This window comes from Poromitra crassiceps (genome assembly GCF_964638095.1).
Source record: "Poromitra crassiceps genome assembly, chromosome: 2".
Classification (NCBI taxonomy): domain Eukaryota; kingdom Metazoa; phylum Chordata; class Actinopteri; order Beryciformes; family Melamphaidae; genus Poromitra; species Poromitra crassiceps.
This window is the reverse complement of record NC_139624.1, coordinates 64881652-64904719: the sequence shown is the minus strand read 5'-3', so window position 1 is coordinate 64904719 and position 23068 is coordinate 64881652.

Sequence of the window (23068 nt, the reverse complement as noted above, 5' to 3'; positions counted from 1 at the left end):
CTCCTCAGGAAGTACAGTCGGCTCTGGCCCTTCTTCTGGTGTTCCCACTCCAGTCCAGTTTATTGTCTAAGTGCACTCCCAGGTACTTGTAGGACTGCCCCAAGTCCACATCCTCGCCCCCAATGGAGACAGGGGAGATTGGTGTTTTATTACTTTTGAAATCGGGCTGTGGTGTTTTATGGCAGTTGGCATCCTTTATATAGCATTACCGGTTCCTATACCCCACCGGTTCCCACCTGCAGACACGGCCAATGTGCCCCCAAAAATACAATTAAAAAATAAAGATTGTTCACAAGTCCCAAACCTCAAGTCCAAGTCAAGTCTCAAGTCTTTGAAGGAAGAGTCTCAAGTCAAGTCTCAAGTCACTGTGTGAGTGACTTAAGTGCGACTCAAGTCCAAGTTCCAAGTTCCAAGTCCCCATCTCTGCACTAACCCAGCAAAGGTAATTTCGACCAAGTGAGCAACATTGACAAGAAAACGTCAATAACTGCATAGAACCACAAGGCGTTGAAGAAACCCAAATAGTTCTTGCAAATCCCTTAGAAATCAGCTAGGCTGTTTTCAGCCACAGTAAAAAGTTACCCTGCACTCTGCCTCTGGTCTGGCCACCTGCACAGCCAGGGTCGTTACAGGGTCGTTACAAATTGCTACATACTCTCTGGTTGCTACGGAAACCAGAGCAGAGAAGTCAAGTTTCCCAGCAGTGAGGTCAAGAGTGCACGTGCCAACAGTACTGGACCAGGAGAAACTAGACAACCTTGTCCACTCTTTGCTGATTTCATCCAGATTATCAATAAGAAGATAAAAAAAACAACTTGATCTTCCACATTGCTGCAGCACAGATATCTACATGGAAATCTGCTATCTGTAACCTATACAAATTCACATTCAAACACACAGTGACACAAACACACAGTGAGACAGACAGACGGTAGGTCAGGTAGACAGTCAGGTAGACAGGCAGTCAGTCTGAAAGACAGACAGACAGTGAGACAGTCAGGCAGACAGTGAGACAGACAGACGGTCGGTCAGTCAGTCAGGTAGACAGTCAGTCTGACAGAGAGTCAGTCAGTCAGTCAGTGACAGACAGACATCAGTCAGTCAGGTAGACAGACAGTGAAACACACAGTCAGTTCAGACACTGACAGACAGTCAGGTAGACAGGCAGACAGTGAGACAGACAGACAGACAGACAGACGGTAGGTCAGGTAGACAGTCAGGTAGACAGGCAGTCAGTCTGAAAGACAGACAGACAGTGAGACAGGGATACTGTAGCCTACTTACGATCAGATTTTTTTTAGTCGCGCACAATCACAAACCTTTGGCAGGTGCAAGCCGAGAAGAGGTCAACATTCAAACAGCACACTGTAACAATAAATAGCAATATTTTGCAAAAACTGCTTTAATAGTAAAATGGTAGGCTACGAGCGTTTTCTGGTTTTTCCCTTTGTCAGTATAAACGAAATATCAAACTGGTGAAACGTACCTTGGTCCTTAACCTTACCTTGAAGGAGTACAATCATGTTCCAAGCTCAAACATTAATTAATCACATTGAACACATGAGATCGAGTTTAGTATATCCGTGAGAGGCAAGTTCCCGTTTTTTCAGTTTACATGTGAAACACACAGTCAGTTCAGACACTGGCAGACAGTCAGGTAGACAGGCAGACAGTGAGACAGACAGACAGACAGACAGACAGACAGACAGACGGTAGGTCAGGTAGACAGTCAGGTAGACAGGCAGTCAGTCTGAAAGACAGACAGACAGTGAGACAGTCAGGCAGACAGTGAGACAGACAGACAGTCGGTCAGTCAGTCAGGTAGACAGTCAGTCTGACAGAGAGTCAGTCAGTCAGTGACAGACAGACATCAGTCAGTCAGGTAGACAGACAGTGAAACACACAGTCAGTTCAGACACTGGCAGACAGTCAGGTAGACAGGCAGACAGTCAGGTAGACAGGCAGACAGACAGACAGACAGACAGACAGACGGTAGGTCAGGTAGACAGTCAGGTAGACAGGCAGTCAGTCTGAAAGACAGACAGACAGTGAGACAGTCAGGCAGACAGTGAGACAGACAGACAGACAGACAGACAGACGGTAGGTCAGGTAGACAGTCAGGTAGACAGGCAGTCAGTCTGAAAGACAGACAGACAGTGAGACAGTCAGGCAGACAGTGAGACAGACAGACAGTCGGTCAGTCAGTCAGGTAGACAGTCAGTCTGACAGAGAGTCAGTCAGTCAGTGACAGACAGACATCAGTCAGTCAGTCAGGTAGACAGACAGTGAAACACACAGTCAGTTCAGACACTGGCAGACAGTCAGGTAGACAGGCAGACAGTGAGACAGACAGACAGACAGACAGACAGACAGACAGACAGTAGGTCAGGTAGACAGTCAGGTAGACAGGCAGTCAGTCTGAAAGACAGACAGACAGTGAGACAGTCAGGCAGACAGTGAGACAGACAGACAGTCGGTCAGTCAGTCAGGTAGACAGTCAGTCTGACAGAGAGTCAGTCAGTCAGTGACAGACAGACATCAGTCAGTCAGTCAGGTAGACAGACAGTGAAACACACAGTCAGTTCAGACACTGGCAGACAGTCAGGTAGACAGGCAGACAGTGAGACAGACAGACAGACAGACAGACAGACAGACGGTAGGTCAGGTAGACAGTCAGGTAGACAGGCAGTCAGTCTGAAAGACAGACAGACAGTGAGACAGTCAGGCAGACAGTGAGACAGACAGACAGTCGGTCAGTCAGTCAGGTAGACAGTCAGTCTGACAGAGAGTCAGTCAGTCAGTGACAGACAGACATCAGTCAGTCAGTCAGGTAGACAGACAGTGAAACACCCTCAAATGAATGGCTGATTCAGTACCGTTACATCACGGTGGTTTTTGCGTGTGGTGTACTTTAATGTGAATCTATTGTATATTATCAGCTTTATTTTATGCATTAAATGAAGCGTGAGTCGAGCCAGATGAGTGCAGAATAAATAAATAAAATAATAATAATAAATATTATATAATAATATTATAATATAATAATAAAATTCATGAGGTTTTGGCTCAGTGATATGCCACAGATGTGGTCGTATTCTACCCATATCGGCTTAATGAGTCCACATATTTCAATATATGGCATGAGGTCATATTCGGATATTGTGAAATATAAACACATTATGTATCTGGACATTGTATTTGACCATAGCATAAATACTGACTTAGTATTGCCCCGGACACGGTCCACATCAATACCAACTATTCATACTTTCAATATGCTCCGTATATCATTTATATCTGTTAAATATCAAAGTCAAAATATCACTTAGTGTTATATCTGGACACCATATTCCACCATATATTCTTCAATGACAAAGAGTGATGATATGCTACAGATATGGTCATATTCTAGCCATATACTGAGTCCACATATTTCAATATATGGCACAAGGGCATATTCGGATATTTTATTTACTGTGTATGTAACATTAGGTGTATCTGGGCACAGTATACTATATGGGGCAAATATGGTTCAGTATTTGACCTGGCATAAAGCGAATCTCCGGATACCTTCCAGATATTATCCAGATGAGTGCAGAATAAATAAATAAAATGTCTCCGGATTCATGAGGTTTTGGCTCAGTGATATGCCACAGATGTGGTCGTATTCTACCCATATCTGCTTAATGAGTCCACATATTTCAATATATGGCATGAGGTCATATTCGGATATTGTGAGGCTAACACATGATGTACCTGGAAATTGTATTTTAGCATAGCACAAATACTGACATAGTATTCCCCCGGACATGGTGCACATCATTCCCAACAATTTCTAGTTCCGATACGCTCCGTATATAATTCATATCAGTTAAATATCAAAGTCAAAATATCACTTAGTGTTATATCTGTACACCATATTCCATCATATATGCTTAAATGACAAAGAGTGATGATATGCTACAGATATGGTCATATTCTAGTCATATACTGAGTCTACATATTTCAATATATGGCACAAGGGCATATTCGGATATTTTATTTACTGTGTATGTAATATTAGGTGTATCTGGGCACAGTATACTATATGGGGCAAATATGGTTCAGTATTTGACCTGGCATAAAGCAAATCTCCGGATACCTTCCAGATATTATCCAGATGAGTGCAGAATAAATAAATAAAATGTCTCCGGATTCATGAGGTTTTGGCTCAGTGATATGCCACAGATGTGGTCGTATTCTACCCATATCTGCTTAATGAGTCCACATATTTCAATATATGGCATGAGGTCATATTCGGATATTGTGAGGCTAACACATGATGTACCTGGAAATTGTATTTTAGCATAGCACAAATACTGACATAGTATTCCCCCGGACATGGTGCACATCATTCCCAACAATTTCTAGTTCCGATACGCTCCGTATATAATTCATATCAGTTAAATATCAAAGTCAAAATATCACTTAGTGTTATATCTGTACACCATATTCCATCATATATGCTTAAATGACAAAGAGTGATGATATGCTACAGATATGGTCATATTCTAGTCATATACTGAGTCTACATATTTCAATATATGGCACAAGGGCATATTCGGATATTTTATTTACTGTGTATGTAATATTAGGTGTATCTGGGCACAGTATACTATATGGGGCAAATATGGTTCAGTATTTGACCTGGCATAAAGCAAATCTCCGGATACCTTCCAGATATTATCCAGATGAGTGCAGAATAAATAAATAAAATGTCTCCGGATTCATGAGGTTTTGGCTCAGTGATATGCCACAGATGTGGTCGTATTCTACCCATATCTGCTTAATGAGTCCACATATTTCAATATATGGCATGAGGTCATATTCGGATATTGTGAAATATAAACACATTATGTATCTGGACATTGTATTTGACCATAGCATAAATACTGACTTAGTATTGCCCCGGACACGGTCCACATCAATACCAACTATTCATACTTTCAATATGCTCCGTATATCATTTATATCTGTTAAATATCAAAGTCAAAATATCACTTAGTGTTATATCTGGACACCATATTCCACCATATATTCTTCAATGACAAAGAGTGATGATATGCTACAGATATGGTCATATTCTAGCCATATACTGAGTCCACATATTTCAATATATGGCACAAGGGCATATTCGGATATTTTATTTACTGTGTATGTAACATTAGGTGTATCTGGGCACAGTATACTATATGGGGCAAATATGGTTCAGTATTTGACCTGGCATAAAGCGAATCTCCGGATACCTTCCAGATATTATCCAGATGAGTGCAGAATAAATAAATAAAATGTCTCCGGATTCATGAGGTTTTGGCTCAGTGATATGCCACGGATGTGGTCGTATTCTACCCATATCTGCTTAATGAGTCCACATATTTCAATATATGGCATGAGGTCATATTCGGATATTGTGAAATATAAACACATTATGTATCTGGACATTGTATTTGACCATAGCATAAATACTGACTTAGTATTGCCCCGGACATGGTGCACATCATTCCCAACAATTTCTAGTTCCGATACGCTCCGTATATAATTCATATCAGTTAAATATCAAAGTCAAAATATCACTTAGTGTTATATCTGGACACCATATTCCACCATATATTCTTCAATGACAAAAAGTGATGATATGCTACAGATATGGTCATATTCTAGCCATATAGTGAGTCCACATATTTCAATATATGGCTTGACAGCATATTCGGATATTTTATTTACTGTGTATGTAACATTAGGTGTATCTGGGCACAGTCTACTATATTGGGTAAATATGGTTCAGTATTTGACCTGACATAAAGCATATCAAAAAATCTCCACATATGCGCATTATATGATCCAGATTCTTGCAGAATCAAAAAATGACTAACTCCGGATTCTGGGGTATTTCGCGCAGTGTAGGGCCATCTGTTGACATAGACCCACCAATTAATCCTATCACCCCATAGCTGGGTTGCGATAGACTGACCAATCTGATTGGCCAACTCTGAGATGAGAGTACTCAACTCAACATTGGATGCTGCCTGTGGGGTTTGCAATTCACAGGGCGGGACTTGGACACGAGTGGAACAAAATCTTGGGGTTTCTAACCCACCCACCCTAGGCGTCTGAAACTCATCCCCCAAGGACCCACCTCTCCCAAGGCTCGCATTATGGAAAACCCCCCCTTCAGGAATCCCAGCCCCCTCTGAACTAGCTGCTGGATCCATGACAAATACAGATTTACACAAAAATATAAAATCACATACACATATACAGTCACACTATTCAATCATTCAAATTTCAACGCTCTCATTTGACCCTTTAAAATTATTACTTTTTTTTTTTTTTTTTTTTCCACTTCTGACCCTACTGTCAATACCAACTGCAGTGCCTGCTTATACTCAAAGTGTCCCACTCGGCCCGAGGGTGACCAACTTTGCGCAAGGGTGAGCGTGATGAGCCTCCCGCGGTGATCGAGACGACATCGATGCAGATGGATCCAGAAGGTCACGGCACCAATGTAACCCGCGCGTTACGACTGCGTTGTGTTCTGGGTTGTGTGTGTGGTGACACTCAGGAGGCAAGAGGCAGTACTGGGTCTCAAGTTGTTGTTTACTGTGTGACACAGAGCAGAGCCAATGCACAGCATTACGGTTTGTTGTACATATGCGCGATCTCACTCCCCTCGCTGACATTCTAGGAGACTGTCTGCCATTTATATAATACACAATTATTATAGGCTATATCCTAATTACTAAATCTAATAAAATAAAATTCCATTGCATATAAAATTACTAAACAAAATTACTAAATGACCCATGTTTCAATTATTTAACAACTATAAAAATAAAACATTATAACCACAACATTATTAACATTCAACAAATTTAGATTCACAAATTATATTAACTCATTCTCTGCCAGGGTCATTTCGGTCTGTGTGCTCCCAGTGCCAGGATTTTGAGCATATTTCCTGATCTTCCAGGACCCACAGAATATTCTGTGCTAGGAATAAAATTACACAACATATCTCACAATAAAGCAGAGACTCTCTTCTTACCCCTTGTAAAAAACTGAAACTCGACCATGTTTCCTTGTTTAGTTACAAGCAGTGGAAGTTAGCTTGTTTTCACGAAAAATGCCCTCCTTGGGACATAAATGGGAGAAAAAGAGGTTTTTAGTGAAGGGCACCGTTTCAAGCAGAACTCTCTTTTGAGCCTTTTATTTTTTGCCTCAGTGACACATCAGACATATACAGTATTTGTTTTCCCAAATAAATAAATAAAAAATAAAAAATAAGAATGTATTTGAGGGAGCTGTGTCGGTCTTAGCTTGATAAAAGCATGAACGAACCCTTATGTGGTCACACTCACACACTCTCTCTCTCTCTCTCACACTCTCTCACACACACACACACACACACACACACAGGAATAACGAGTGCTGTAACGTTACCTGCTGTCACGTTACCTCTCATAACTAACGTTAGCACAGAAGATCACACAATAGCTACGTTAGTGCTGTAAACTTTGAAATGTTTATGTGACACATGTTTCGCCTTGGTTGCTGGGGACGGGTGTGTGACGCGGTTTGACGCGTTTGACGTATCCATGTGATTCCCCCTCCCTTGAGTGTGACAGAGAGAGCTCCCCTTGAGAGGGAGAGCTGGCAAGAGGAAACGTGAAGCGAGTCATGCCGGCAGGATAAGTTATAAACAATGCGTGACAATTATACTCGAATGTTGTGTGTGTGATCATTTCATCTCAAACGCGATACAAAAAATAGGCTACTTTTTACCATCGTCATTGCTCTCTCCAAGTGGCACCCATTTCTCCTCCTCCGATTCATCTGTGTCACAGAACGCTGTGAAGGGGAGCCTTCGTCGCCATGGCGCTCCGTCGTGGAGCAATAACAAAAACGCTGGCGTCTTCCTCGCCATCGTCGCCAGCCGAGAACTCTGGATCGGACTCTGTTTCGACCACAGGCTCCACCCATAAATACTAAACTAGCGGCTTCCTTTTATCAGTTTGACTTGAAACAATGTCACAGGCTGGGAAAGTGTCTGATGTAATGTAAACAGCCAAAACATGAAAGTACGTCCGAGTACGTCTTTGGCACAGAACGCCATTGTTAAAAGTACGTCCGTCGTCCGGGTACGTCTTTGGCAGAGAATGAGTTAACAGGCAACTCTGTTGTGTTGTGCCACACCAGCTAGGCTCAACTTATATAGCTAACTGGTGTGGAGTAGCTACAAGGCTATCAGGCCTACAGCCTTTCATTGCACAGCAAATGATACAAAAACGTTTCCAAAGAAATAAACTCAAAACATCTCCATACCTGTGTGACACAGAGCAGAGCCAATGCACAGCATTACGGTTTGTTGTACATATGCGCAATCTCACTCCCCTGATGAAAAGAACAGAAGTGGTCAGACGTGAAACACGGAAGTTTATGCTAGCTAAATGGCGGTCTTTGCTTTCTACATTAGCCTGCTAATTCTCCCAGACAACCACATAAAAACGTGAGTTAGCGATCTCAGCTCCGCACAGAATTTACACAGGATGAGTGGAATATTTTACAGAACAAGTAGCAACAAGTGGATCACGTTCAGAACACGAATTACGACTTTTAAAAGCATTTATTCGGCGGAGATTTACACAACACGACTCACCTCGCTGACATTCTAGGAGACTGTGATGGGAGCTACGCGCATGCGCACGTAATGACTTCGCTGCGATGGGTGCGTTTGGAAACACTACACTCTAGAGCACACAAGTAGGAGATTCACAAAGGAACTGGGGTGTTTTGGTGAAATTCATAAGCGGGACCATATTTACCTGTTACACTTGGTTTACCTTACAGTTTGTTGCCGTTTGTCATTTCATTGATCAGCTGCTTTTGCTGTTTTGCGAAATGTGTATTTCATCAATAACAAGTTTTCTCTCTACTTACAGGAAGGAACTGACGTGTGAAGATGGTCTCATCATCTTCAGCAAGATTTTTTTAATTAATGTTTTGGTGAGGCATTTACATTGAGTTAATGGTTAGTTACATGTCACATACAATATGTCCCCCTTTCATGCTCTGTCCAGACTTTTTTGTATCTTTCTTTCTTTCCCTTTCTTTTTATATTACGGCGGGCTAAGAAACGTATCAGGGGCTTACTGACTGACTCCACCCCCTTTTATATATTTTTTATTTCCTATCTCAGTTTTTCTTCTATTTTCTCCCCTATATAGCTGGGGCAAACACGTCACACCTGGGTGAATAACGCAAGGCATTGTGGGTGAACATGATCCGCTCCTGTACACTTTGCCACTCGCCGATAAGTTCAATGTAAAATAGCGGTACAAAGAAATCAGTAGAAAAGAAAAAAACATAATTGATTTCATTTATAAATGACCCAAAGAAAGACACCATGACATGACAATATATTACAACTTCGCCGACCATAGCATGACCATATACATCGAAAATAGTAATTTCATCCATCTTCAGTCATATCACTCATGTCCCTTCTATGACCTAGTTAGAGCCCGCTGTCCGCCTGGCATGTGAATAAGGACTCAGTATTGGAAACAACGGAATATTTGGGAGTATTGATTATGCAAAACTTCAGATAACAACCTAGTGCGGGGGGTATGTACTGTTTTATTGTGATTGCTAATGTGTATGTAGCTTACGACCAGTTTAGCGGAGCCTGCAACTTCCTAGCGGGGAGCTCCTTCGAGGCTCAGAATGAAGAATAAAGGCTGAGCCTTGCGTCAAGGCTTTTGAAGTCGGCAACTTACAGTAAGGTTTAAACATACAAGTTGAGACATTTTATGGAAACATAGAGTATATAGTTTTATGAATAATTGTAAGCATGTCTCTAATTCAGCATACTCCAATAAGAAGCACACTTTCCAAATATATTAAATGTTTTGCCACTGATTCCCAGTCCTCGACCCGCAAAATACACAGTGGAGGGTGGTAATAAAGCAGCAGAGTGAACCACTTCCAAACATGAGATTTTACATTCACAAAGTGCTTTGTGGGAGATAAGTAGGCCTAGGGGAGAGTGGGGTGAGTTGTGCCAGGGGGGAAGTTGTGCCACCCCTTGTATCTAGAAAACCATAGAAGAAATTCGTCATGTGACCACACATTTTTGAAGAGGCATCCATTTTACTCACTCTGCAAAGAAGGGAGGCAGATGGCACAAGAGGTGCAAGAGCAAGAGACAATTAAGTTCAAAAAACTGTTTTGCCTCTCAAAGTAATTTTTTTTATCATCAAGGTTTATTGATTGTTGTGTCTGAACAATTATAGACAAGCTTGAAAACATTTCACACATGTGTTAGTGTTTTAGTAAGCTACAATATGAGGCTATACTGTTAGCATGATGTTAGCTCCAAACCAGCTATATGATACAAGTTTGTTAAAATGGTGGGGATGGGGTGATTTGTGCCAAAAGGCCTGGGTTAAGTTGTGCCATGTGCAGTTGCAGTTGATTTAGTGAATTTTAATTTCATTTTGTTCTTAAATGTTTAAATAGACCTTGTTGAAGAATATTGCAGTATTGGCAAGTGTAGCCTGGCTCTGTGATAGTTGATTTTGTTGATTTTGAACATAATTTTTATTTCTGAAAATGTTAAATATGTAGGTCAACTGCTGCTACTGTTTAGCCTTGTTTAACCCTGTTATAGTACACTGGACTTTAATGTTATCTTTATTTTGTCTTGCTTTGATATAGCATTACAGTATATGAGATGAAAATGTTCTGTTTTACTTCAGTAATCAATGGAACAATTTACCCCAACGTATTCTCTCCAAAGGCACAACTTACCTAACCTGACGCTGCCAGATGGACGGTATAGCTCCAGATACGTTTCCCTAAACCAGTCGATCTGGGAATGCAGTAACCAGACGCGCTGACGGAGGCGGGCACTTTTTCCAAGCTACTTGGCAGGTGATTGGATGACCCATCTGTCTATCACCGCTGGTGGGTGTTAACTTCAACCAATCAGATCGCCGAAGGTGCCTGTGCCTGGTCTCCGTGGTATTCATTGATTGAGTCCTCACGGTCGTAAAGTCACCTTCGAAGCATTTAGTTAGATTATAACGAACTAGTTGTGTGGCTTAGCCTTCCCAAATGTTGAGGGTCGTTTTTTAGAATTTAATACATAGAATTGGGAACGTTACATTCAATTTCATTCAGACCGCCTGTCATTTCCGCGGCGGCAGCCATGTTGACGAGTGAAAAGAACTACAAAGACCATGTACCCACTACTTGCGCAGACGAGCCTGAGCCCGCCTACGGCTGCCGCTGATTCGTCGGGCCGGCATGGTTCGACCAATCATCTTAACTGCCTGTGCATGACAAGATGGATACGTCGAGAGAATCTCTTTTGATCTCGCGAGGTTATCCATCTTGCAAGCAAGGTTACAACTTACCCCGCACCGGGGGCAAGTTGTGCCAAGAGACCACTTTTTGGGGCCGGTGTGCAGCATGCACAGCAGGGCCCCTACATTCGACTCTGTCGCCCAGACCATTTGAGCACGGATTCAGGTTCTAAATGTCTTTCCACACTCCAGTCCAATAGGTGGCGGCGCCATGGTCCCGCCTCTAGAGGTCCTCCACGCCCCTTCAGAGGTCTTGAAGAAAAACAAAAGGCAGCCATCTTTTTCCACCGCCTAGCCTATGGTAGCTGTTAGCTTTCCATAGCTCCTTGCAAAGAGACCATATCTCGGGAACGGAAGCACGTACAGACACGGGACTGGCGGCATTGGAAAGCTCGTCAAATTTTACATCTAGTAGTAGGTAATCAACGCTGAGCAATGTACCCGTTTTTACACATTTTTACATTAAATAGTTACAACATCAGATGCGTGTAACTCCTCGGAAAATGCCTTAAAATGCATGAATTTTTTTTATGAAGACATCTCCCGACATATATACTACCGTTTAAATTTGGTGCAATTTGGAGGCAATTTTTATTTTTTCTTGTTCTAATAAATGTTTTTATGTCGAAACCTTCTTCTTCTTCTTCTTCTTCTTCTTCTTTGACTTTTATGGCGGTTGGCAAGCATATATGTGCATTACCGCCACCTACTGGAGTTTGATATCAGCCAAATGCCTGAGGGGTGGGCGTGGAAACGAAGGCCACGCGAGCCCAGTGCATTGTGGGAAATGTAGGATAACGTTACAGCGTATAATAGCGTATAATAACCAATTGCCCGAACGATTCATTAATATGCTACGTGAACGTTAGCGGTCCATAACGTTACAGCGTATAATAACCAATTGCCCGAACGATTAATTAATATGCTACGTGAACGTTAGCAGTCCATAAGGTTACAGCGTATAATAAGCTATTCCCAGGGGTGAAAGTGGTTTGAATTTCTTGCAGGAACTATAGGCTACTACCCCAACCTTCATCGTTTCATATTGTTCTCCTCCCACCCCCATGCATCCCTGAACACACACATCCAATTTTTAATGCCTGTATGGTGTCGAAATTAGAAACACTTGACACTCGGCTTCTTGTTGAGTCTCCTCTTCCTCTCTCTGGCCCTCAACTGTTTGAATTAAATTAGATTAACATTTACAACTAAATTCATCAACAGTCATTGAATTGTCAGAACAGTGGGCAGATAAATTAATGAACAGATTATTAGTAAAATAAAATATCTCAAAATGTATCCTACAATGTGTAGGATACATACAAAATGTTGTACTGTATGCACACAGACTGTGTTCTGAGTAAGCCATTGTCTATAGTTTGCTAGTAAGCTAACTTCATGTCCATTCTCTGGTCTAAATTAGCATCATCACCTGTATTTGCATCTGAGGGTGGGTTTTCATTTTGCAGAGGCTCTGCCTCTTCCCTCTGGCCCTCAATTTGCTCTTTTCTTCTAACTTTCGCCACTTTATCTGCTTCTTTCTCTCTCTCCTTCCTCTTAAACATTTGAGTTAGTGTTCGTTGCATTTCTGCTCCTTTGTTCTGAAAACAATGGCGAAACATGTTGGGCTCGTTTATTATCCATCCTTGCCCGCTGCCCTGTGCAAATTGCATTAATAAAGTAGGTGCATTTGGTCGCAAAATGTCCGGGAACAATAAATCAAACGCACCTTTATACAACAGTTAGTTCCGGCCGAGTAATTTGATTGGACAAGAGTTGCCTACCGCCGTACATTTCATGTTAACACAACAGCGCTGGCACTTCATTCAGTTCACTGTGTGTGTATCACTCCATCACTTCACTGCGCCTCCTCCTGCTAGCTGCTGTTAGCTACTCGCCCCACAATTTCCACAAAGTAAACCCATGCCTTGCGGCACATCGCTGCCTGCCTGCCTCTCAGTGGTTGGAAATATTACCGTTTCTGCTTGCTTGCTTGCTTGCTTGCTTGGGAACTACACTCGCGCAATCCTGGTGGAACTGTTTTTGTTTGCGGAGCGGAGGCAAGCCGCAAGCAAGACTAGACTTGACACAGCCCAGTGCAGGCAGCAGCAGCGGCATTCAGGAGCTGCATGCTGGAAGTGCAAATCAGCCTACACACACAGCACGGATTAAAAACCACTGACAGCCAGGTCTAAAACAGGAACAATTTAGAAGCAATTTATGAGAGAGACTGTTGTTTATTAGTAATGACATAACGTCAGCCATGCATTTCCTTGTTGGAAATTATGGATCGACTGCACTCTGCAACAATCGGATTTTGATTGACAGGCAGCTGGATGTCTTCCCCCAACGGCGTTCAGGCACCGAAAGTCTTACCGGAACTGCGCACCGGACGGTTCCGGCCCACTTTCACCAGTGGCTATTCCCCGAACGATTAATTAATTAATATGCTACGTCAACGTTAGCGGGTACTTCAGCCTATGCAGTAGGATAAGTAATAGGCAATAGGCTACCATGCACCGGCCCTATGCCAGGTTTCCACCTGGCCTTGTTTTTGAAAAGCCATATTTTTTAAACATTTTTTTTAAGATCCAAAGGGTGTGGTCCCAGTGGTGCACAACATCCTGAAATATATTTACATTATTCTAGTTGAAGGCCTTACTGTCAAGCCCTCACTTTAAAGACACCTCAAGTAAAAACTGGCACAACTCACCCCACTCTCCCTATGCCAAATTGGAGAGTGGCGTCTAACGATTCGTAAGGTTTGTAAATTATGTTCTGGCGGTATTTAATTTTCCGATAGGCAGGACCACATTTAGTTGCCAGCTTTTAGAATGAGTTTGGTGTTGCTGCCTCTCCACATAAGAAAACGGGGCAAGCTAATGTTTAGCTGATCTCTTGGCAGTTTCAGCAAAATAGCAACAGACTGCCGGGGGAGGGGGAAGAAGCTTTGAAGCAAGCTAAATATTATGCGGCTAGTTACTTGCTTTATATGAACGCTGTATTCAGCCCACTGATGAGGTTCCACCAGGTTACATGTATCTATCGATATCCTCTAGGCTGTGCAATAAAATAGATACGGCAATATATCGCAATATTTTTTTCCGCAATACTGTATCGATATTTCAGAAAAATATTGTGATATATCGCCATATCGATTTTTTGCACAGCCGTCTGTTCAGTGACACATAAGAATACTCTTTATTTCAGTGCGTTGTAACATCTTATAACAGCCTGTCTAACGTTACCGGAGTTGGAGTGTATCAACTGTGAACTGTGAGTGAAAGCGGCTGGACATCCTGATTACTCAGTCTCATCTCATAAAACAGCAGACAGACAGCGGTTTTGCTTGCTAGCCTGAATGAAAGACACCATGTGTTTATGTTTTTAATATAGTCTGGCCCTGTGGTTCATAATGGGGGTACGGTGGCGCAGTCGGTAACGCTGTCGCCTCACAGTCAGAAGGTCCTGAGTTCGATTCTCGCCTGGGACACTGTGGGCGCTGTGGTTGTGTTCCCCCCCATATCTTCAGTGCCTACTGCCCAGGTGGGGTATCTCGTCGTAAGGGCCTTTCTCTCTGTGTGGAGTTTGCATGTTCTCCCCGTGCTCCCCCAGGGGGTTCCTCCGTATATAACCCTCCCACTAAAAACATGCAGAAGATCAGATCGTCATCGTCATCCGACCAGTGACGACAACATCCAAAGTTGGTCCCCGGGCGCTGTACGAGAAAGCGACCACTGCTCCTGGCCTGCCCCCCGGAGGAAAGGACATACCTGGATGGGTTAAATGCAGAGGACACTTTTCACCGGCCACCGTCAGCATGAGGGTGTTGTGGCCGCATGCATGTATTGTGGTGTTCGTGTGACAATAAAAGACGGGCTTGTCCGTTACGAGAGAGTTAATGCTGCTGCTACTCCTGGCAGTGCACGTATTGTATGTAGCCTATAGGAAAATCTAAAAAAAAAATAGATAAAAGACTCATGGGAATTGATCAAGGGTGATAAAACAGGGTCAATGCATTACATTGAACTTTAATTCAGCTCATTGTAACACAAGAGTGACATGTATTTGAATTGAAATATAAATCAGAAGAAACAAGGTGATGACTTTTAGAATGAAAAGAAAAAATACACATTCATATGTCTGTGCAATAGGCTACGTAGGCCTAAATAACTAACGTTCAATATAATAAAATATAATAAAGTATTGATATCACACATAACCTTTTGATATATGCTGCCATCTGCCATCTCATGCTTGTTGCTTTAATGATTGTTTTGCGCCTGCTGCTCACTTTATGAACAAATAATGCTTAGACCCATAGCCTCAGCAACAACTAACTGCATAGTAATTTAATAAAGTGTGAATGTTAGCTGTCCAGCAAATAAAATGGTAAAAAGTTCGCACACTGCAAGGGCTCCAATTAGGTTTTTTATTGCAACACCGTGGGTAACGTTTCGGGCAGCACCCTGCCCTTCTTCAGCTGTCCAGCAAACACACCACTAATAATAATGCTTGGAAGTAGCCTACTTTCCCTCCCCTTTTTTTGCTGCATCATGACTGAATGAAATATATTAGGCTCGTTTGAGATGACTTCTGACTCGCCTGGGAAGCTAGCGAGAGCTGCCGAGTGCAGCAGCCAACCAGAGGCAGAGAGGGGCGGGTCATGCCTTCGCCTAGCCTTCGCCATCATGGGGAAAAAAATATTGCTCCCTGCGTGCTTCTAGAAAAGGTCCGTGCTACAACTTTGCTCCACGGCACGCTACTTCGTTCCAGATCGCTTTTATTTTTATGAAATTGAATTTCACCTATGAAATTATTAACACCAGCGATTGTTCGACCAACGTGAATCTCGTCGACCAAGAGCACGTCGACCAAACAATCGACCAATCGACCTGGAGGGTGCAGCCCTAATGAACACATTAGCTGCTTTTAGCTATGCTATTTCTATGGAAGAGATCAGAGCAGCTCATTAATTAGAGAGCCAAAGAGCTTAGATTACATTCAAATAAACAGAGTATTAATTTTGTCTACATGTCACCATGGGACTGTAGCCTACATAGGCTAGCCGCTAGGCTATACCTGATGACCTCATAAATGACCTTTTCTCCAGTTACTCCATACTGAGTAACTGGACATTTTCTAGTCTTTTTCCAGATATAACATCAACAGTTGATATAGATGTCACCTCCAACATGGCAGTTGTCACCAATCTGCAAATCCTAATGATCTTAAATTTCACCACGTTGTGGGCAGGATTCGATTTTATTCCATAAAAATTACAGTAGGCTACGTTACATAAGGAATAGTCATCTTTTCTCTTTGGTGTCTTAAAGGAGAATTCCGGTTTTTTACACCCCATACCTTATTTCCAGCTTAAAATATGATGTTTTACTCACCCAAATAACTTTGGTTTCATTCAGATGCCATTTTCTCCATGTTGTTGCTGCCTTCTTCTCCTTACTGCTCGTCTTCACAGCCTAGAATAAGACACGCCCACTGATGATGTCATGGTTCGCAAGGAAAAACCAACAATTTTGAGGTTCCGAAACAATTACTTTTTCTGTCTGAACGCACTGGCCGGTTCAAGTGGGTTCGAGCCCTGCCGGTGTGAAAGCCCTATACTTGGTTGGTCTCTACAGAAGTAGTCTTGGTTTCCAGACGTTTGGTGAGCGGCGCCAACAGCGCCACCTAACCACCAAACACACACACGCCTACATTTATTCTTAGAATTTTATTTGGTAGCGGCAATGCAATGTTTCATAGTTCCAATATACAGTAGAGCAAGACACTGATGTGCTGCAAAGAGAGTTTATACCTGTTGTTTATTTTACAATAAGTGGTCCGCTTGCTACTGTGAAGTCATCAGCAGGCTCTGTAACGTTAGCCTCGGGAGTCGGGCTTATCGCTGGGGGAAAGACCTCTAGCCGCCGTGGCCGGATGAAACACGTCCTATTAACAGGTTATGTTTGTTTCTAAGTGATTCATATGTTTCTCCGCAAACGCGGCGATGTTTTGCGTCACTGCCCCCAGAAAGAAGGCCCGCCCACAACACTCATGATTGGTTCTCCGATGCAAGGCTTCCAACAGCACCACCTACCGTTATGAAAATATTTAAATGATTATATTCTCAGTCTTAAGGTAGTGAAACGGATTAAGACTGAGAGCTGAGTCTACTACAGAAGTGGTCTTTTTCAACAGAAAACCTCATGGAGATGCCGGGGATTGAACCCGGGGCCTCATACATGATCTACCACTGAGCTACATCCCCCTGCTGGTCACATTAGGAACACATTTGCTACAGTTTGTGAACAATGAATGGGGAATTGTTAGTCATACAATTCAAATGTTTTGCCAAAACAAAAACTGTCTCTGAGTCCGAGGTAAAAGTTGGTACCTCCTCTTTCCTTGATGCAAGCTGCATTCACCAGTCGGAGAGAAACAGCAGCAGGTAAACAGAGCTGCCTGACTGCCCCTGACTTACTGCAGGTCAAGGTGCATTCACTAAAATCAAGGCGACTGTCAGCATAGGCTACCAAATCAGTTCCAGTGTGCTCAGAAAAAGGCAAAGAGAGGCCCAAGTTGAGTGGGATAGAGTGGGATTCAGCGTGTTGTCGTGCTACGCGAGTGGGATCTGTACTGGAGCAACAGAAAGCTTTGTGGAGCTTCCCCATTCACAAGAGCCTACATGTATGAGGTGTCAGGTGGAATTTAGAAAGAACACATCTAAACATGCAGAAAGTAGAGTAGGCCTACAGGTTTGAAAAACATGTCAATGAGAGAATGGTGAGAAATGACAAAACATTCTAAAACTAATCCAATGAGATTGATGAAGCTGAACATGTTGAAAACCAAGAGTCAGAAAGAAGGTATTTGAATCTCCGCTAATAAGTAAGTACTACCTTGTTCGCTAGCCTACTAAAAGAAATTTTTTGCAATGGCCAGGAATCGAACCCGGGTCAACTGCTTCGAAGGCAACTATGCTCACCACTATACCACCATCGCCCCATTGCCCAGCAGAAACTATTCTCCTGCTGCACAGTCAGCAGTTTGTCAGGAATTCAACTGGTGAAGGAGGAATAGGGGGAGGGGAAGGGGGAGGAGCAGGGGGTGGTATGAGAGCAAGCAACCGAGACAGTCCAGCAGATTCAGCGGGTTTCTCCCCACTATGAAAACAGTGTCGTTGTCGGATTCGAACCTGCGCGGGAAGACCCCAATGGATTTCTAGTCCATCGCCTTAACCACTCAAACACAAACAAAACAAACACAAATGTTCGGACCTCCAGGCAGTCCATCTACTGGCGTGTATGGCCACGACAACTCTGTGTTAGCATGTGCAGACTGTATCTGCAGCATGTCAGTATTTTCCATGGGAAACAGCAGGTATACCACCGGCTTGGCAATGTTACCCTATCCACCTTATTTTTGAATGCCCCACTGTACAAAATAAATGTGGGAACAAGGTCCGGTTTAACGAGTCATGCAGGCTTCTTCTGCAGCCTTTGTACTCGGCTGCAGACCCGAATTATAAACCGGAAGCTGGAGTCCGTTATAAAAGTTATAAATATAGTCACGTTATAAACAACTAACCAATGCTGCGGGTCCGTATGGAAACAGTGTTACTCGAAATGGTTAAATAAAAGTTAAATCAATTTGATCATTCAGTGGCGTTTTACTGCCATGTAAAGTAACTATTACGCTAGCCGTTAGCATTAGCCACAGTAGCCGACTACCCACAATGCATTACGTTATCCAGCACCCGAACGACACTGCTGTAGAGCAGAATGGCTCTGCTGTAAAAATCCTCATAGACGTTTTTTTTGTCAAGGTAAAACAGTGTAAAAATTACACCGGAAGCGGAAGAAGCACCCATCAGGCATCATGGCAGCTAGAAATAAAGGTGTATAGAGACACTGCATGAAATAGGCCACACCCATCACGGGGGAAAAGCTCCGTTCATTTCCACACACCAGCGTCATTTTCCTTGAATTAAACATAGCTAAAAGCTGTTGTGTGGTGGGCTGCGCAGGCAACAAATGTAAAAAATCACCAGTTCAAGTTTTTTTTGTACTCCTGAGCAAAACAAGGAAGCCATTGGGAATTGGCGAGGAGAAAAATGTGGATCTAGCTGTCAAGGAAGTAAGTTGGAGTGTTCATCTTCCGTATATATGATCTTTTTGTGCAACACGCAACCATGCACGCGACATAGGAGAACGCCAGGATTGGAGGGGGGGTTTCTGTTTTCCCCCGTCTTGGGCGTGGCTTCTGAATGATGACACGTTATGCAGTGTCTCTATGGTTTGGAACACAGTTGCTCGAGGGACATAAATATGTCATACAACTTCTTTGCTTCAATTTCTGTTATTCATGACCTGCTGACAGCTGTTAACACGTGTTAACACAACCCGGAAGAATTTTGCCCACCCCCGCGTCTGAACATAAGGTGAATAGCCTTATACCAATGGTATCTGACGGGTTCAAAGTTACAATATATTGTAATGAATCGTCAATTCGCCCAAGGAACCGGAGACTTGCAGTTGGTACAAGGCTTTTTATTCACAGGCTCATTCAGCTCCTAGCAGCTAGCTCCGCTGCTAGCTCTCCATGCAACCACTCCAACTCCCTCTCATAGTTAGACTCACTTCCGCCCCGGCCGCTGGTCACATATACACCCTTCCCCCTAGGAACACACCCACACATATCAGTTCCTAGCTACACACGGAAACACCACAATACCTGCAATTACCTGGATCGCTACAATATCAAAGCTTGTGTTAATCATTGGCTTTTATATAATTGACATACCTGGTGTTTGTGTTTCACTAGACGACCGAGGGGGCAGGCTTTCTTGGTCACTTTGACGCCAGTGCGGGAGTAGCTACTAAAATCTGCAGTTCCTTGAATGGCCACTTTGACACTGGCTGCAAGAGCGAATCAATCCCCATTCACCCCGTTGTAAAAATGCCCATCTTAACAGTGTAAATAAACATGTTTACAGCCTGGTAGTGGTTCAAAAAAACGGTTTTAGTCTATATGAGGGATCAGCCGAGCAGCATTTTGGTAAACAAACCGCGTCACTGGTGGCAATGGCAATGAAACCCTATGGAGCGTGAGCTTTGGGAGTCTTAAATGTCTGACTCTAGCCGGCTGACTCTGCTTACATTTTAAAAACTGCGACAGTTCAGACAACTTTAACACGACATGCATATTGTAGCGATCCGGGGTCTGGGTGGATAAAGCGAGCACGTTGGTCCTTGGCCAAAGGGATTGTCCCTTTGGTCGGATGGTTAACGTATTGGGCTTGTAAGTTGGAGACAACATTTTAAACGATGTGATGTATAGTTTTTGAGATATTAACGTTTGTTTGGCACAGCTCATACTAATAACTGCTGCGGGCTTCTGCATTTCTGGGTGGCAAGTGACGTCACGCTGATTCGTCCTATATAGCTAATTTCACCTTTCAACTGTACAGGGGGTGATTTTTTATATAGCCTAACTCACCCGTTTTAAACTAAAATAGACGGTAGAAAAGACTGTTCTGGGTGTGATTGACAGGTCGCCTGTCCAGTGATTGCGCAGTGCGCTGATGACGGACCAATAAATAGCAGGCGGAGCTGCGGCTCTGTGGAAAAGCCCAGGGCTCCATCCGACTAGTCATTACTTCTAACTCCTTTTCCTACCTTTTCCTTGACCTCGCCGGAAGTAAAACACGCAATGTTTCTCCCCTCCCCACGTAGGCTACATTAAGCTCCTCCTACTTGCTAATAAAGCTTTACCGCATCACCAGGCTTTCTCCATGCGTTACTGAGGCAGGAAGACAGAAGAAGACCCGCCTCTGTTTTGCGGTGGCCTGTGCTGCAGTGTTTTCGTGCACAGCATGGTCTTCCGCCCATAGACGGGAACTCGGAGTGAGGTTTTTCCATCCAGGCTAACTTGCTAACAAATTAATGTTTCAGTCACCAGTGGCGCATTGACCCCAGAGAAGCTTAATAATGTAGCCTACGTGGGGCAAAAACAAAACAAAAAACTACATGTTTTACTTCCGGTGAGGTCAAGGAAAAGGTAGGAAAAGGAGGTAGGAGTGACTATTCGGATTCTGCGTGAGCTGCGCGAAAACCATGGCAGGGGCCAAAACGCCAAACTAGAGATTTCAAAAGGAGTCCACACTACCACCCAAAACCACAAGTATGCAGTGGGCAGAAGGTCACGCTTAACTAGCCGTAGCCCTTTCCAGCTAGTGACAACAACACTGAAATTGGCTAGTAACTGCCATAGGCGGAGTTGGACTTTTAGCTCTGGGAGGGCCACTTCTGCAGGAGACGCACAAAAAAAATTGTCTGTTTTACATTTGAAATTTTGCCCGTTTGAAGCCAGATTTAGAGGAATATCTCATTTTAAAGCTGGCATCATCATCTCTCTCTAAGGGACTGTTCGTTATTTATGAGAGGGGGGGGTATGGTGCAGAGGCGACTTTGTTTTCGTTTTTTTCCTTCACCCTCCCCAGATCTATAAATATTTGTCCATGTCCCTCCCTGAGTGACTGGAGATAAATGCATGACCCTCCCTCCACCATAAATAACCACACTTTATCATATTCACACCAAAGGTAGCTATACTGAAGAAAATATGACCTTTTCCGATGATTTGGCTATGTTTGATAGCGCCCTATGACATCGGGGGAGAGAGGGGGCGGGGGGCATATAACGTTTAGTAGCCTACAGAGCCCATAAACGGCCTCATCTCCTAGTTATAAAGCCGATCACCTGCTCAGTACCGCTCAGTCCCTCCAGTTTCAATCACAACATGTTCGAAACAGAATGCATCAGTGAGTGATCTCCCAGCATGCATTGAGGGTAATACATTGACAAGAAATAGCAACCAAATCAGCCTAAATAGGCTAAGTTTTAGATATAAATAATGCTTATGTTAGCACAACATGCAATTGTAGAACATTTCAGTATTGGACAAAATAAAACAATAAAAATCAAAACACAACCCTATGTGAAACATGTATGTAATCCAGGTGCTATATATATCCCTTGCAGATTTAACGTTATTTGGATGAGTGACACTGATGCACTGTGATGTCCGCTCCAGTCTCCAATAAGACTTGCCTTACTGTTCATGTGCACGCCCACTATTTTCTTGCCAGCTGCTGCGAGACGAGAAGGAAGAGAAACGAGCATGCAGCCGACTCTGCTGAGCTCATGTTATTTGTAGTGAGCAATGCGCATTGCCCAGGCGTTTAAACGCAAATTAAAACACCCTGGCCTTTTTATCTCTTTTATTCTTTTGAGCGGAGCAGTGAGTGCAAGCGGGTGAAATCTGTACAGGTAAACCATAGATATAAATAGGGGAGTAAACACGAATTTTGGAACGAAAAAACGCATTTAAAAATATATACAAAATACAAAAAATGAAAGTTGTATAACCCTCCCTAAAGCCAAAATAAAAAACACAAGTCCCTCCCCAGTACTCAAAAACATATTTGATACCCCTCCCCCTTTCTGCACCATACCCCCCCTCTCATAAATAACGAACAGTCCCTAATTATTGTTTAATAAGTATAATAATGGAAATATAAGAAATATTAGAATATGAGTAGAATTACAGAACATTAATACTCATTATTGTATGTTTAGTAATGTAATGTATATTATATA